The sequence below is a fragment of the Drosophila sechellia genome, unplaced genomic scaffold (genome assembly GCF_004382195.2).
Source record: "Drosophila sechellia strain sech25 unplaced genomic scaffold, ASM438219v1 U_173, whole genome shotgun sequence".
NCBI lineage: Eukaryota > Metazoa > Arthropoda > Insecta > Diptera > Drosophilidae > Drosophila > Drosophila sechellia.
In genome coordinates, this window is record NW_022611111.1 from 2,262 (window position 1) to 20,892 (window position 18,631).

The 18,631-nt window shown below is 38.4% G+C and overlaps 1 pseudogene; it reads left to right on the top strand.

The window, feature by feature from the left end:
• Positions 1-4,365: 4,365 nt before the first annotated feature.
• Positions 4,366-5,276, top strand: LOC116802597 (annotated as a pseudogene).
• Positions 5,277-18,631: the final 13,355 nt, after the last annotated feature.

Below are 18,631 nucleotides of genomic sequence, written 5' to 3' on the forward strand. Positions count from 1 at the left end.
TCACACCGCCTCGACGAGCCAAACGGCGGATAGCAGGCTTCGTGATACCTTGGATGTTATCACGCAGCACTTTGCGATGACGCTTGGCGCCACCCTTTCCCAAGCCTTTGCCTCCTTTACCACGACCAGTCATTTTTCACTGTTTATACTATTACTACTATACACACACAGCACGAAAGTCACTAAAGAACTAAATTCAACGTTTCGGCGTGCCCTATTTATAGGTAAAACGACAAAAACCCGAGAGAGTACGAACGATATGTTCGTTTCGTTCTTCGGTCGTCAAATGAAATGGCCTCTTTTTCTCTCTTCTTTCACATCCACGATTGCTATATAAGTAGGTAGCAAATGCTCTGATCGTTTATTGTTTTTAAACGTGAAGTAGTGAAGGTGAAATTTTGTGAAACCAAATGGCTCGTACCAAGCAAACTGCACGCAAATCGACTGGTGGAAAAGCACCACGCAAACAACTGGCTACAAAGGCCGCTCGCAAGAGTGCTCCAGCCACTGGAGGTGTGAAGAAGCCCCATCGCTATCGCCCTGAACAGTGGCCTTGCGTGAAATCCGTCGCTACCAAAAGAGCACCGAGCTTCTAATCCGCAAGCTGCCTTTCCAGCGTCTGGTGCGTGAAATCGCCAGGACTTTAAGACGGACTTGCGATTCCAGAGCTCGGCGGTTATGGCTCTGCAGGAAGCTAGCGAAGCCTACCTAGTTGGTCTCTTCGAAGATACCAACTTGTGTGCCATTCATGCCAAGCGTGTCACCATTATGCCCAAAGACATCCAGTTAGCGCGACGCATTCGCGGCGAGCGTGCTTAAGCTGACAGGGCATCAACTTGCAGTGTAGTACTCTATAATCGTCCTTTTCAGGACCACAAACTAGATTCAATGAGATAAAATTTTCTGTTGCGACTATTTATAAAATAAAAACAAATAAGAACAAAATTCATATTCTATTATTATTATATTAATATCTTCAATCATACGTAAAAATAGTAATTCTGCCAGAGAAAGAATCAAAATAATCTTATTTTTATTATTAAATTCAAGAAGAGGTTATTACAATAATAAATATATTTTTATTTGTTCTTGTTCTTGATGCTAACGTCCAGTAAAACTAGCAGTAAAAGTGTCGTGGCAAGGGACGCTGAACTTTAAACACCTAAAAAAATCTAAATTACGCGAAGACAGTTTGGAAATAATGAAATTACATTGATGAGAGCAATATTTATAAAATAACAGAAAATAATAAAATAAAATGAGCTGTTTTATATTTTTTTCTATGTGTTAACTTAAGTTGGAAATATTATTGAAGAGGTCGTACGCGACAATTGACACTGTCCCTTCAAACGTCTGTAAAAAATAAAAGTTATCTAAAATTCAGCATGGAAATTGGTTAATTTGGTTGGGGAATTTAATATCTATTACATAACAAAGATAATAAAAAATTGTTGCTTCTTATTTTTATTTGATTTATTTATTTGACTACATCGAGGCTAATGCATATATGGCGAGGAAATCGATTGATTTCCGAACAAATTATTTGAAAATATGCATGAAAGGTCTGATCTAATTAAGCAAACACATTAATAATTCAAGAAAATTTTATTTATTATATTAATATATATTATTTAAGAAAGTATTTGTATTTTTAACGATAGAAAATTATTTCTGAATGCTGCCGTAAAGGAAACTTTTTCTGTAGGTTATGTGAACTTAAATTAACTAATATAGTATCTTAATTAATAATATACGCTTCTTTCAGAAGTCTTTCTAAGGGATGAACGTTGCAATTTCAATAAACATTAGGAATTAGTAAAATATTTGCAATATTTCTTATTTTAATTGATGTTTTGTTATAAATTGGTCCAGTTAAAAATGTAAATATAAAACTTCAATCAACATTTGAAAGCTCCAAATCCATATTACATCCTTTAAAAATGTAAAGTGACGAAATAATTATTTAAAAGTTTAGAACAATTAAAACCTTATTTTTATTAATGATTTTAAATACTAAAAAATTAAAAAAGTTTATACTTCAAGCCAACTTCGACATAGTAAACGACTGATGTCAGTAGCATTGTTAAAGTGCTCTCCTCCTCGATTCTCATAAGAGCAAAGGAGGTTGGTAGGCAGCGCGCGGGCCGTTTTTAACAGAAAAAGTGTTCTCTGTGAATAAATGTCTGATTCTGCAGTTGCAACGTCCGCTTCCCCAGTGGTGCCACGCCAGCGACAGTTGAGAAGAAAGTGGTCCAAAAAAGGCATCTGGATCCGGAAAGACTAAGAAAGCCACTGCGACGCCGTCACATCCGCCAACTCAGCAAATGGTGGACGCTTCTATTAAAAATTTAAAGGAAGTGGCGGGTCATCACTTCTTGCAATAAAAAAATATATCACTGCCACCTATAAATGCGACGCCCAAAAGTTAGCGCCATTCATCAAGAAGTACCTAAAATCGGCCGTGGTCAATGGAAAGCTTATCCAAACAAAGGGAAAAGGTGCATCTGGATCTTTCAAACTGTCGGCCTCCGCCAAGAAGGACAAGGATCCGAAGGCAAAGTCGAAGGTTTTGTCTGCAGAGAAAAAAGTTCAAAGCAAGAAGGTAGCCTCTAAAAAGATTGGTGTAGTATATAAGAACATAATAATAATAATAATAATAATAATGATAATAATATTAATAATAATTATAATATGAATCATAATAATAAGTCAACTAATAAGTAAACTTAGACCACCCTAATTCCTTAGGACCACCCTAGTAGATCCTTAAGTACACCCTAATCCTAAATATGCGAATTCAGCATGTACGCCTTTAGGGGTCGCACTCGACTCCCATTGGTTATCGAGTATGAACTTCATACATACATATTGCAGAATTTGCTAGTGTCAGCACTTGGCTGTCACAAGAGATCTGCCTGTAGACCACACTAAGATCAGTTATAAATCAGGAATAGATCAGGAATGTACACTTGCTGAATAAAAACCAAATAAAGATAAAATGACCGATTGCGTTTTGAAACTTAATTAACTACATCAGAAGTATTGGAATTCTAATTAACTACATGGCGACCGTGACAAAGGATCGTTATAAGTGGTAGCAGAAGCTAAAGGAAACCGCTTGTGATAATTTTCAACTTCCATCAACAAGCACTGAACGTGAGAGGATCAGCATGCCCGGAATTCGATGCTTATCCACCAAGACGGCGGCAATTGTGAAGAAAAAAAAAAGCGATCTGAGTGAGTAGAGCGTTAGTGTGATGGGAAAAAACAGGGGCGGAGTTCGAAATAATGTAAAAAAGAGAATAGCGCACATAAAGTGGCTATTATATACGAACACTCCACACCCCAATGGTCGAAAGCTCAAAAACTACAAGCTGAGCTAGACCACTGTGTCGAATATCTTAAGAAAAAAATCCCCACCACACCCGCTCACTCAGAAAAACAAATAAAATCGTTAATAATTAACAAAACTCCAACTCCCAATCCGAAAAGCCTGTCTGTTTTTAAGAAAAGCTGCCCGAACGACTGCGAGGGACCACTGTTCACACCACATTGTGAACATACGTGCAGACATTGCAGCCCATAACCCCTAAATGAGGAAATCATCATCAACGTGGTGAGCAGCCCGCTAACTACGTCATCGAAGGAGTGTCAGCGTGCCAACCCCGGCGACGTCCAGCTGACGCAAGGAGGGTCAGAGCGAAGCAAGTAGGAGCTGAAAAATAAAATATTTTTTTTGTTGCCCTGCGTGCACACCACCCTCGATGCACTGCGCTGCATATTAATATTACACAAAATATTGTAACATTGAGCGGAACTTTTTCTGCCCGATGAGAAGAATGGCCCGTAAAGCCATACACCAATTAGGCAGGAAAATGTAACTATATTTAAAAAAAAAATCAAAACATATTTTTAAAGTAGAATAAACCAAAACCCAAAAAAAAAAAAAAAAAAATATACAAAAATGGGTTGGTTTGGATCTGACGATAGTCAGACAAAAGATAATGCGGCCAATGTGGTCAATAACTTAAAAATTGACCATACAGAAGACATTCAGTCACTGTGGTTACTCCTTTTGATCTTGACGATCGTAACAGTCGCTCAGTTTATATTAACGCTATATGTTAAGCATAACAAGCTAATAAAGAAGCGTTATATAGGCAAAGCAGAGAATAGTTTGGATAAAATTTAAAAAAAAAAAACACCCAAAATGTATTTTGAATTAAGATGATCTAAAATTTTTATTTTTAATATCAGAAAACTAGAATGAAAAAAAAAAAAAGATTATTGAAGAAACCTTTTTAGGAGAGGCCACAATTTATAAAGTTCGATTGCACAGATAAATCCATATTATTCTTTAAATGGATTAAAAAAAAGTTGTTCGACTTGAACGGACGCGCATTTCGTGGGAATTTAACTTGGTGATAATTTAAAGGCGAAGACGGTACAGTGAAGCAACATCAAGATGGACTGCGGCACATCTATGGTCAAATACATCCTCTCATATTTAACACCATTGTGTCGATTATCGGAATCTTGAGCATTGTTTATGGCGTGCTGATTCTGAAAAGCATCGGTACAATCGAAGTTAATGGACAAGTGGGCTTCCCGCCACAGGCTCTCATGCCGATCATTCTTATCAGATTGGGCTCGATTGTGGTCTTCATTTCATTCCTGGGATGCTGCGGTGCCATTCGCGAATCCGTCTGCATGACCATGAGCTATGCCGTCTTCTTGTTGATCCTGCTGATCCTGCAGCTGACGCTCGTTATTCTGCTGTTTACCAAAAGGAGAAGTTTGAGAACGCAATGGGAAACGTTATCGAGAATGCATGGATGGCAGACACTACTCATAAGGATGGTGTCTTCGATACCATTCAGAAATCGTTGCACTGCTGCGGATCAAGCTCTGCTCTGGACTATGTTGCCAAGGGAGAACTGCTGCCCTCAAGTTGTTGCAGCGGCTCGTGCCTGAACCCGGCCAACTACTACCCGGGATGCCGTGGAAAGTTCATCAAATTAATGACCGCTGGATCTGAGAACGCTAAATATGTGGGCATCGGCCTCATCGGAGTGGAGCTGATCGGCTTCATCTTTGCCTGTTGCCTGGCCAACAATGTGCGTAACTACAAGCGCCGGAACGCCTACTAAGCAATAGATGCATCCATCAACCACATCTAGAGGCACACTCACATCCGGTAGCACACACTCCTCACATTCTCATTAACTTTACAGTCGTTGAACGCACTTACACAAAGGGATACAATAACACCTTGATATAAGCCATTTAAGTGGATATTTGTTACGGAAAAAAAAAGAAGAAGAAGCTTAGTTTAAGGCGATATGAAACGCTTACATTTTTGATATCCTATGTATTTCTGGTAAAATTAGTTTTGTACCTAACGATCGAACGAGCAGACAAAGCTATTTCCAAAGCCTTTGTACAAACGTTTTACTTATTAAACCGAATCCCACAAATTAACAACATAAACACGTTAATAATGATATATTTGTTTCAACAAGATCTACAACAAGACAGAAAAATACCTGCGCAGGTGAAAAATTGCATGAACCAAATGAGAAAGAAAATATAAAAATGCCCAATATCTATCAGGTAATCAATAACATTGATGCCAAAAAATATGTTATACTCAAAATAGACAAGCATAAGTGTTTGTTGAAAAGAGGAAAACACATTATAACACGTTTTGATATGACTAATTTTATTCTAATGAAATAATCGATTTAGATCAATTCTTTCAAAGGCTTAATGAAGAAGCAAGAATAAATAGCATCATTCAAACACAATTGTCACCAAGTGAACAAATCTTCGAATTTGTCACTATAAAGAATTTTAAAGAAAAGGGCAATAAAATACTAAAAAACTTAAAAATAGCGCTATTAAACAAGGTGACTAAGATAGATAAAAATGATAAGGTTCAAATAAAAGCAATACTGTCTAAATATCATGATGATCCATCAGAAGGAGGCCATTCAGGAATTTCTAGAACCCAGAGGAAAATAAAAAATTATTATTATTGGCCACAAATGACGAAGGCAATAAGTAAATATGTTAAAACATGTTTAAAATGTCAACAAGCCAAGACTACAAAACATACTAAAACACCTTTGACGATAACAGAAACGCCAGCAACAGCATTTGATATAGTTTTGATAGATACCATTGGTCCACTGCCAAGATCAGAAAATGGAAATGAGTATGCTGTTACTATCATTTGCGATTTAACAAAATATTTGGTAACGGTACCTATTCCAAATAAAAGTGCAAAATCAGTTGCTAAGGCTATATTCGAAAATTTTATTCTAAAGTACGGTCCAATGAAAACAATCATAACGGACATGGGAACGGAATATAAAAACCAAATTATAGACGACCTATGCAAATATATGAAGATAAAAAACATTACTTCAACAGCACACCATCACCAGACATTAGGAACAATAGAACGAAGTCACAGAACTTTCAACGAGTATGTTCGCTCATATATATCTGTTGACAAAACCGATTGGGATATATGGATACAATATTTTACTTATTGTTTCAATACAACACCATCGGTAGTTCATGAATATTGTCCATATGAATTAGTATTTGGAAGATTACCCAGACAGTTCATAGATTTTAACAGGATAGACAGAATAGATCCTATTTACAACATGGATGACTATTCAAAGGAAGTTAAGCTACGATTAGAAATAGCATATAGAAGAGCTAAAAATATGTTAGACAAGGCAAAAGCCGATAGAAAGATAAAATATGATAGAAATATTAGTAACTTTGAATTAAAGATAGGAGATAAGATATTACTTAAAAACGAAACGGGTCATAAACTTGACAATAATTATTTAGGACCATATTTAGTTTCAGAAATAGGAGATAATGACAACATTACAATTATAGGAAATAAAAATAAAAAACAGATAGTCCATAAAGATAGGTTAAAAATTTTTAATTCATAATACATTTTGTTTGGTTGGCCAACCACAAATAAAAAACTAATAAAAACATTATAATAAAAAACTTTTACTTTGCAAAATAAAATGAAAATATATATATTTTCTTTTAATATCTCTTTAATCATTCATTTCAAATATTAATATACATATTACAAAAAAAAAAAAATTTATTATTATTATATACTTGAAAATAACTTCATGTTATTACGTTATTTTTCAAAAGGAGGGAGATGTAGTATATAAGAACATAATAATAATAATAATAATAATAATGATAATAATATTAATAATAATTATAATATGAATCATAATAATAAGTCAACTAATAAGTAAACTTAGGACCACCCTAATTCCTTAGGACCACCCTAGTAGATCCTTAAGTACACCCTAATCCTAAATATGCGAATTCAGCATGTACGCCTTTAGGGTCGCACTCGACTCCCATTGGTTATCGAGTATGAACTTCATACATACATATTGCAGAATTTGCTAGTGTCAGCACTTGGCTGTCACAAGAGATCTGCCTGTAGACCACACTAAGATCAGTTATAAATCAGGAATAGATCAGGAATGTACACTTGCTGAATAAAAACCAAATAAAGATAAAATGACCGATTGCGTTTTGAAACTTAATTAACTACATCAGAAGTATTGGAATTCTAATTAACTACATTGGTGTCTCCTCCAAAAAAACTGCCTCTGGGGCTGCTGACACAAAGCCCAAAGCTAAGAAGGGTGTGGCTACCAAAAAGACTGCCGAAAATAAGAAAACTGAGAAGGCAAAAGCCAAGGATGCCAAGAAAACTGGAATCGTAAAGTCGAAGAACGCCGCAACAAAGGCGAAATTGACTGCATCGAAGCCAAAGGCTGTAGTAGCGAAAGCCCCAAAGGCAAAGCCAGCGGTGTCTGCAAGACCCAAAAAGACGGTGAAGAAAGCATCGGTTTCTGCTACCGCCAAGAAGCCGAAAGCGAAGACTACGGCTGCCAAAAAGTAAATTGTGAAAAAGTACAGTATTTGGTACATGTTCGCAATCAAAACTTTAGATTTATGATTTATAGATCTGAAATTTGTTTATATAAGTCCTTTTCAGGGCTACAACGTTCTGTTGCAAGAGAAAAAAACTTTAATTTAAATAGTATTTGTGTATTAAAATGTTCTACTTATTTATTAGCTGACGTTCGCAGCAACAATAAAACGCTTCATGTCTTGCGTTGCGTTATTGAATTACATTGCATATTGGCCGCATTCAGTTTTCGTTTCCGATATTTATTTGAACAGTATCACCCATATTGCGGGTAGATACGTTTTATTGGTAAATTCATTTTCGATGATTGGTGATTGGTATATCGAAAATGGATTTCTTTGGTATAACCCATTGTGGCCCTGAAAAGGGCCGTTTTGAATTGTTGTCCGCATTCGCAGGAGCCAATTATTTGGAGCTGGTGTACTTGGTAACAGCCTTGGTTCCCTCACTGACAGCATGCTTGGCCAACTCTCCAGGCAGAAGCAGGCGAACAGCCGTTTGGATTTCCCGACTGGTGATGGTCGAGCGCTTGTTGTAGTGAGCTAGACGAGACGCTTCGGCAGCAATTCGCTCGAAAATATCATTTACAAAGCTGTTCATTATGCTCATCGCCTTCGACGAAATTCCGGTGTCAGGATGGACCTGCTTGAGAACCTTGTAAATGTAGATGGCATAACTCTCCTTCCTCTTGCGTTTCTTTTTCTTGTCGTTCTTGGTGATGTTCTTCTGAGCCTTGCCAGCCTTCTTGGCTGCCTTTCCACTAGTTTTCGGAGGCATTGTTCACGTTACTTATATTTTCACAAACACAATTCACTTATCGTGATGTGGGCCCGAACGCGTTCACCTTTATACTTTTTTTCGAGCAGTCAATTCAGGTCTAAGTCACCCACCCCTAACTGAACGCGCCGGCAAACGGAAAAGTATAAATATTCCGCTGTCGGGGTTCGACGAGCATTCGTGTTCCGTGTGTAAAGTGAACTAAGTGAAATAAACGCAAAGCAAAATGTCTGGACGTGGAAAAGGTGGCAAAGTGAAGGGAAAGGCAAAGTCCCGCTCGAACCGTGCCGGTCTTCAATTCCCTGTGGGCCGTATTCACCGTCTGCTCCGAAAGGGCAACTACGCCGAGCGTGTTGGTGCAGGCGCTCCAGTTTACCTAGCTGCCGTAATGGAATATCTGGCCGCTGAGGTTCTCGAGTTGGCTGGCAATGCTGCTCGTGACAACAAGAAGACTAGAATTATTCCGCGTCATCTGCAACTGGCCATCCGAAACGACGAGGAGTTAAACAAGCTGCTCTCCGGCGTCACAATTGCACAAGGTGGCGTGTTGCCTAATATACAGGCTGTTCTGTTGCCCAAGAAGACCGAGAAGAAGGCCTAAACGTTTCAAAGGCTAAGCTAAAAACCTACTTGTACATAAAATCGTCAAACCGTCCTTTTCAGGACGACCAAATTATTACCAAAGAATTGGAAAAATTTTACACTTGGGAATTTTTTGTAAATAGTAAATCATAAGAAAAACTACTTAAAGATTGACATGTTGTACAGTTTTTCTTCTATATGCGGTATAAACTACAATTTGCTTCTTTAAATACTCCCACACCACGATGTGATGCTTTACACGCGGTGTCTGAAACCACTTCAGTCTGTTCAAGGCCATGTTAGAAATACACATTCCGTCTGAAAGAGTACGAACGACCGACATTTATTTTTAGTTACGACCTACATATTTCTGAAGTCCCAACCAATAAAATTAAATACTTTTTGAAAATCTTCCTCCTTTTAAAAACTAAATAGTGGTCCTGAAAAGTACCGATTGCTTAATAGGGGTACAGAATTTACAGTTTTTTTAACCGCCAAATCCGTAGAGGGTGCGGCCTTGCCTCTTCAGAGCGTAGACAACATCCATGGCTGTAACAGTCTTCCTCTTGGCGTGTTCGGTGTAGGTGACGGCATCACGAATTACGTTCTCCAAGAAAACCTTCAGAACGCCACGCGTTTCCTCGTATATGAGTCCAGATATGCGCTTCACACCGCCTCGACGAGCCAAACGGCGGATAGCAGGCTTCGTGATACCTTGGATGTTATCACGCAGCACTTTGCGATGACGCTTGGCGCCACCCTTTCCCAAGCCTTTGCCTCCTTTACCACGACCAGTCATTTTTCACTGTTTTATACTATTATATATACACACAGCACGAAAGTCACTAAAGAACTAAATTCAACGTTTCGGCGTGCCCCTATTTATAGGTAAAACGACAAAAACCCGAGAGAGTACGAACGATATGTTCGTTTCGTTCTTCGGTCGTCAAATGAAATGGCCTCTGTTTTTCTCTCTCTCTTTCAACATCCTCGATTGCTATATAAGTAGGTAGCAAATGCTCTGATCGTTTATTGTGTTTTTAAACGTGAAGTAGTGAAGGTGAAATTTTGTGAAACACAAATGGCTCGTACCAAGCAAACTGCACGCAAATCGACTGGTGGAAAAGCACCACGCAAACAACTGGCTACAAAGGCCGCTCGCAAGAGTGCTCCAGCCACTGGAGGTGTGAAGAAGCCCCATCGCTATCGCCCTGGAACAGTGGCCTTGCGTGAAATCCGTCGCTACCAAAAGAGCACCGAGCTTCTAATCCGCAAGCTGCCTTTCCAGCGTCTGGTGCGTGAAATCGCTCAGGACTTTAAGACGGACTTGCGATTCCAGAGCTCGGCGGTTATGGCTCTGCAGGAAGCTAGCGAAGCCTACCTAGTTGGTCTCTTCGAAGATACCAACTTGTGTGCCATTCATGCCAAGCGTGTCACCATTATGCCCAAAGACATCCAGTTAGCGCGACGCATTCGCGGCGAGCGTGCTTAAGCTGACAGGGCATCAACTTGCAGTGTAGTACTCTATATCGGTCCTTTTCAGGACCACAAACTAGATTCAATGAGATAAAATTTTCTGTTGCGACTATTTATATAATAAAAACAAATAAGAACAAAATTCATATTCTATTATTATTATATTAATATCTTCAATCATACGTAAAAATAGTAATTCTGCCAGAAAAGAATCAAAATAATCTTATTTTTATTATTAAATTCAAGAAGAGGTTATTACTATAATAAATATTTTTTATTTGTTCTTGATGCTAACGTCCAGTAAAACTAGCAGTAAAAGTGTCGTGGCAAGGGACGCTGAACTTTAAACACCTAAAAAAATCTAAATTACGCGAAAGACAGTTTGGAAATAATGAAATTACATTGATGAGAGCAATATTTATAAAATAACAGAAAATAATAAAATAAAATGAGCTGTTTTATATTTTTTTCTATGTGTTAACTTAAGTTGGAAATATTATTGAAGAGGTCGTACGCGACAATTGACACTGTCCCTTCAAACGTCTGTAAAAAATAAAAGTTATCTAAAATTCAGCATGGAAATTGGTTAATTTGGTTGGGGAATTTAATATCTATTACATAACAAATGATAATAAAAAATTGTTGCTTCTTATTTTTTATTTGATTTATTTATTTGACTACATCGAGGCTAATGCATATATGGCGAGGAAATCGATTGATTTCCGAACAAATTATTTGAAAATATGCATGAAAGGTCTGATCTAATTAAGCAAACACATTAATAATTCAAGAAAATTTTATTTATTATATTAATATTATATTATTTAAGAAAGTATTTGTATTTTTAACGATAGAAAATTATTTCTGAATGCTGCCGTAAAGGAAACTTTTTCTGTAGGTTTATGTGAACTTAAATTAACTAATATAGTATCTTAATTAATAATATACGCTTCTTTCAGAAGTCTTTCTAAGGGATGAACGTTGCAATTTCAATAAACATTAGGAATTAGTAAAATATGTGCAATATTTCTTATTTTAATTGATGTTTTGTTATAAATTGGTCCAGTTAAAAATGTAAATATAAAACTTCAATCAACATTTGAAAGACTCCAAATCCATATTACATCCATTTAAAAATGTAAAGTGACGAAATAATTATTTAAAAGTTTAGAACAATTAAAACCTTATTTTTATTAATGATTTTAAATACTAAAAAATTAAAAAAAGTTTATACTTCAAGCCAACTTCGACATAGTAAACGACTGATGTCAGTAGCATTGTTAAAGTGCTCTCCTCCTCGATTCTCATAAGAGCAAAGGAGGTTGGTAGGCAGCGCGCGGGCCGTTTTTAACAGAAAAAAGTGTTCTCTGTGAATAAAATGTCTGATTCTGCAGTTGCAACGTCCGCTTCCCCAGTGGCTGCCACGCCAGCGACAGTTGAGAAGAAAGTGGTCCAAAAAAAGGCATCTGGATCCGGAAAGACTAAGAAAGCCACGCGACGCCGTCACATCCGCCAACTCAGCAAATGGTGGACGCTTCTATTAAAAATTTAAAGGAACGTGGCGGGTCATCACTTCTTGCAATAAAAAAATATATCACTGCCACCTATAAATGCGACGCCCAAAAGTTAGCGCCATTCATCAAGAAGTACCTAAAATCGGCCGTGGTCAATGGAAAGCTTATCCAAACAAAGGGAAAAGGTGCATCTGGATCTTTCAAACTGTCGGCCTCCGCCAAGAAGGACAAGGATCCGAAGGCAAAGTCGAAGGTTTTGTCTGCAGAGAAAAAAGTTCAAAGCAAGAAGGTAGCCTCTAAAAAGATTGGTGTCTCCTCCAAAAAAACTGCCTCTGGGGCTGCTGCACAAAGCCCAAAGCTAAGAAGGGTGTGGCTACCAAAAAGACTGCCGAAAATAAGAAAACTGAGAAGGCAAAAGCCAAGGATGCCAAGAAAACGGGAATCGTAAAGTCGAAGAACGCCGCAACAAAGGCGAAAGTGACTGCATCGAAGCCAAAGGCTGTAGTAGCGAAAGCCCCAAAGGCAAAGCCAGCGGTGTCTGCAAGACCCAAAAAGACGGTGAAGAAAGCATCGGTTTCTGCTACCGCCAAGAAGCCGAAAGCGAAGACTACGGCTGCCAAAAAGTAAATTGTGAAAAAGTACAGTATTTGGTACATGTTCGCAATCAAAACTTTAGATTTATGATTTATAGATCTGAAATTTGTTTATATAAGTCCTTTTCAGGGCTACAACGTTCTGTTGCAAGAGAAAAAAACTTTAATTTAAATAGTATTTGTGTATTAAAATGTTCTACTTATTTATTAGCTGACGTTCGCAGCAACAATAAAACGCTTCATGTCTTGCGTTGCGTTATTGAATTACATTGCATATTGGCCGCATTCAGTTTTCGTTTCCGATATTTATTTGAACAGTATCACCCATATTGCGGGTAGATACGTTTTATTGGTAAATTCATTTTCGATGATTGGTGATTGGTATATCGAAAAATGGATTTCTTTGGTATAACCCATTGTGGCCCTGAAAAGGGCCGTTTTGAATTGTTGTCCGCATTCGCAGGAGCCAATTATTTGGAGCTGGTGTACTTGGTAACAGCCTTGGTTCCCTCACTGACAGCATGCTTGGCCAACTCTCCAGGCAGAAGCAGGCGAACAGCCGTTTGGATTTCCCGACTGGTGATGGTCGAGCGCTTGTTGTAGTGAGCTAGACGAGACGCTTCGGCAGCAATTCGCTCGAAAATATCATTTACAAAGCTGTTCATTATGCTCATCGCCTTCGACGAAATTCCGGTGTCAGGATGGACCTGCTTGAGAACCTTGTAAATGTAGATGGCATAACTCTCCTTCCTCTTGCGTTTCTTTTTCTTGTCGTTCTTGGTGATGTTCTTCTGAGCCTTGCCAGCCTTCTTGGCTGCCTTTCCACTAGTTTTCGGAGGCATTGTTCACGTTACTTATATTTTCACAAACACAATTCACTTATCGTGATATGGGCCCGAACGCGTTCACCTTTATACTTTTTTTCGAGCAGTCAATTCAGGTCTAAGTCACCCACCCCTAACTGAACGCGCCGGCAAACGGAAAAGTATAAATATTCCGCTGTCGGGGTTCGACGAGCATTCGTGTTCCGTGTGTAAAGTGAACTAAGTGAAATAAACGCAAAGCAAAATGTCTGGACGTGGAAAAGGTGGCAAAGTGAAGGGAAAGGCAAAGTCCCGCTCGAACCGTGCCGGTCTTCAATTCCCTGTGGGCCGTATTCACCGTCTGCTCCGAAAGGGCAACTACGCCGAGCGTGTTGGTGCAGGCGCTCCAGTTTACCTAGCTGCCGTAATGGAATATCTGGCCGCTGAGGTTCTCGAGTTGGCTGGCAATGCTGCTCGTGACAACAAGAAGACTAGAATTATTCCGCGTCATCTGCAACTGGCCATCCGAAACGACGAGGAGTTAAACAAGCTGCTCTCCGGCGTCACAATTGCACAAGGTGGCGTGTTGCCTAATATACAGGCTGTTCTGTTGCCCAAGAAGACCGAGAAGAAGGCCTAAACGTTTCAAAGGCTAAGCTAAAAACCTACTTGTACATAAAATCGTCAAACCGTCCTTTTCAGGACGACCAAATTATTACCAAAGAATTGGAAAAATTTTACACTTGGGAATTTTTTGTAAATAGTAAATCATAAGAAAAACTACTTAAAGATTGACATGTTGTACAGTTTTTCTTCTATATGCGGTATAAACTACAATTTGCTTCTTTAAATACTCCCACACCACGATGTGATGCTTTACACGCGGTGTCTGAAACCACTTCAGTCTGTTCAAGGCCATGTTAGAAATACACATTCCGTCTGAAAGAGTACGAACGACCGACATTTATTTTTAGTTACGACCTACATATTTCTGAAGTCCCAACCAATAAAATTAAATACTTTTTGAAAATCTTCCTCCTTTTAAAAACTAAATAGTGGTCCTGAAAAGTACCGATTGCTTAATAGGGGTACAGAATTTACAGTTTTTTTAACCGCCAAATCCGTAGAGGGTGCGGCCTTGCCTCTTCAGAGCGTAGACAACATCCATGGCTGTAACAGTCTTCCTCTTGGCGTGTTCGGTGTAGGTGACGGCATCACGAATTACGTTCTCCAAGAAAACCTTTAGAACGCCACGCGTTTCCTCGTATATGAGTCCAGATATGCGCTTCACACCGCCTCGACGAGCCAAACGGCGGATAGCAGGCTTCGTGATACCTTGGATGTTATCACGCAGCACTTTGCGATGACGCTTGGCGCCACCCTTTCCCAAGCCTTTGCCTCCTTTACCACGACCAGTCATTTTTCACTGTTTTATACTATACTACTATACACACACAGCACGAAAGTCACTAAAGAACTAAATTCAACGTTTCGGCGTGCCCCTATTTATAGGTAAAACGACAAAAACCCGAGAGAGTACGAACGATATGTTCGTTTCGTTCTTCGGTCGTCAAATGAAATGGCCTCTGTTTTTCTCTCTCTCTTTCACCATCCACGATTGCTATATAAGTAGGTAGCAAATGCTCTGATCGTTTATTGTGTTTTTAAACGTGAAGTAGTGAAGGTGAAATTTTGTGAAACACAAATGGCTCGTACCAAGCAAACTGCACGCAAATCGACTGGTGGAAAAGCACCACGCAAACAACTGGCTACAAAGGCCGCTCGCAAGAGTGCTCCAGCCACTGGAGGTGTGAAGAAGCCCCATCGCTATCGCCCTGGAACAGTGGCCTTGCGTGAAATCCGTCGCTACCAAAAGAGCACCGAGCTTCTAATCCGCAAGCTGCCTTTCCAGCGTCTGGTGCGTGAAATCGCTCAGGACTTTAAGACGGACTTGCGATTCCAGAGCTCGGCGGTTATGGCTCTGCAGGAAGCTAGCGAAGCCTACCTAGTTGGTCTCTTCGAAGATACCAACTTGTGTGCCATTCATGCCAAGCGTGTCACCATTATGCCCAAAGACATCCAGTTAGCGCGACGCATTCGCGGCGAGCGTGCTTAAGCTGACAGGGCATCAACTTGCAGTGTAGTACTCTATATCGGTCCTTTTCAGGACCACAAACTAGATTCAATGAGATAAAATTTTCTGTTGCGACTATTTATATAATAAAAACAAATAAGAACAAAATTCATATTCTATTATTATTATATTAATATCTTCAATCATACGTAAAAATAGTAATTCTGCCAGAAAAGAATCAAAATAATCTTATTTTTATTATTAAATTCAAGAAGAGGTTATTACAATAATAAATATTTTTTATTTGTTCTTGATGCTAACGTCCAGTAAAACTAGCAGTAAAAGTGTCGTGGCAAGGGACGCTGAACTTTAAACACCTAAAAAAATCTAAATTACGCGAAAGACAGTTTGGAAATAATGAAATTACATTGATGAGAGCAATATTTATAAAATAACAGAAAATAATAAAATAAAATGAGCTGTTTTATATTTTTTTCTATGTGTTAACTTAAGTTGGAAATATTATTGAAGAGGTCGTACGCGACAATTGACACTGTCCCTTCAAACGTCTGTAAAAAATAAAAGTTATCTAAAATTCAGCATGGAAATTGGTTAATTTGGTTGGGGAATTTAATATCTATTACATAACAAAGATAATAAAAAATTGTTGCTTCTTATTTTTTATTTGATTTATTTATTTGACTACATCGAGGCTAATGCATATATGGCGAGGAAATCGATTGATTTCCGAACAAATTATTTGAAAATATGCATGAAAGGTCTGATCTAATTAAGCAAACACATTAATAATTCAAGAAAATTTTATTTATTATATTAATATTATATTATTTAAGAAAGTATTTGTATTTTTAACGATAGAAAATTATTTCTGAATGCTGCCGTAAAGGAAACTTTTTCTGTAGGTTTATGTGAACTTAAATTAACTAATATAGTATCTTAATTAATAATATACGCTTCTTTCAGAAGTCTTTCTAAGGGATTAACGTTGCAATTTCAATAAACATTAGGAATTAGTAAAATATGTGCAATATTTCTTATTTTAATTGATGTTTTGTTATAAATTGGTCCAGTTAAAAATGTAAATATAAAACTTCAATCAACATTTGAAAGTCTCCAAATCCATATTACATCCATTTAAAAATGTAAAGTGACGAAATAATTATTTAAAAGTTTAGAACAATTAAAACCTTATTTTTATTAATGATTTTAAATACTAAAAAATTAAAAAAAGTTTATACTTCAAGCCAACTTCGACATAGTAAACGACTGATGTCAGTAGCATTGTTAAAGTGCTCTCCTCCTCGATTCTCATAAGAGCAAAGGAGGTTGGTAGGCAGCGCGCGGGCCGTTTTTAACAGAAAAAAGTGTTATCTGTGAATAAAATGTCTGATTCTGCAGTTGCAACGTCCGCTTCCCCAGTGGCTGCCACGCCAGCGACAGTTGAGAAGAAAGTGGTCCAAAAAAAGGCATCTGGATCCGGAAAGACTAAGAAAGCCACTGCGACGCCGTCACATCCGCCAACTCAGCAAATGGTGGACGCTTCTATTAAAAATTTAAAGGAACGTGGCGGGTCATCACTTCTTGCAATAAAAAAATATATCACTGCCACCTATAAATGCGACGCCCAAAAGTTAGCGCCATTCATCAAGAAGTACCTAAAATCGGCCGTGGTCAATGGAAAGCTTATCCAAACAAAGGGAAAAGGTGCATCTGGATCTTTCAAACTGTCGGCCTCCGCCAAGAAGGACAAGGATCCGAAGGCAAAGTCGAAGGTTTTGTCTGCAGAGAAAAAAGTTCAAAGCAAGAAGGTAGCCTCTAAAAAGATTGGTGTCTCCTCCAAAAAAACTGCCTCTGGGGCTGCTGACACAAAGCCCAAAGCTAAGAAGGGTGTGGCTACCAAAAAGACTGCCGAAAATAAGAAAACTGAGAAGGCAAAAGCCAAGGATGCCAAGAAAACTGGAATCGTAAAGTCGAAGAACGCCGCAACAAAGGCGAAAGTGACTGCATCGAAGCCAAAGGCTGTAGTAGCGAAAGCCCCAAAGGCAAAGCCAGCGGTGTCTGCAAGACCCAAAAAGACGGTGAAGAAAGCATCGGTTTCTGCTACCGCCAAGAAGCCGAAAGCGAAGACTACGGCTGCCAAAAAGTAAATTGTGAAAAAGTACAGTATTTGGTACATGTTCGCAATCAAAACTTTAGATTTATGATTTATAGATCTGAAATTTGTTTATATAAGTCCTTTTCAGGGCTACAACGTTCTGTTGCAAGAGAAAAAAACTTTAATTTAAATAGTATTTGTGTATTAAAATGTTCTACTTATTTATTAGCTGACGTTCGCAGCAACAATAAAACGCTTCATGTCTTGCGTTGCGTTATTGAATTACATTGCATATTGGCCGCATTCAGTTTTCGTTTCCGATATTTATTTGAACAGTATCACCCCATATTGCGGGTAGATACGTTTTATTGGTAAATTCATTTTCGATGATTGGTGATTGGTATATCGAAAAATGGATTTCTTTGGTATAACCCATTGTGGCCCTGAAAAGGGCCGTTTTGAATTGTTGTCCGCATTCGCAGGAGCCAATTATTTGGAGCTGGTGTACTTGGTAACAGCCTTGGTTCCCTCACTGACAGCATGCTTGGCCAACTCTCCAGGCAGAAGCAGGCGAACAGCCGTTTGGATTTCCCGACTGGTGATGGTCGAGCGCTTGTTGTAGTGAGCTAGACGAGACGCTTCGGCAGCAATTCGCTCGAAAATATCATTTACAAAGCTGTTCATTATGCTCATC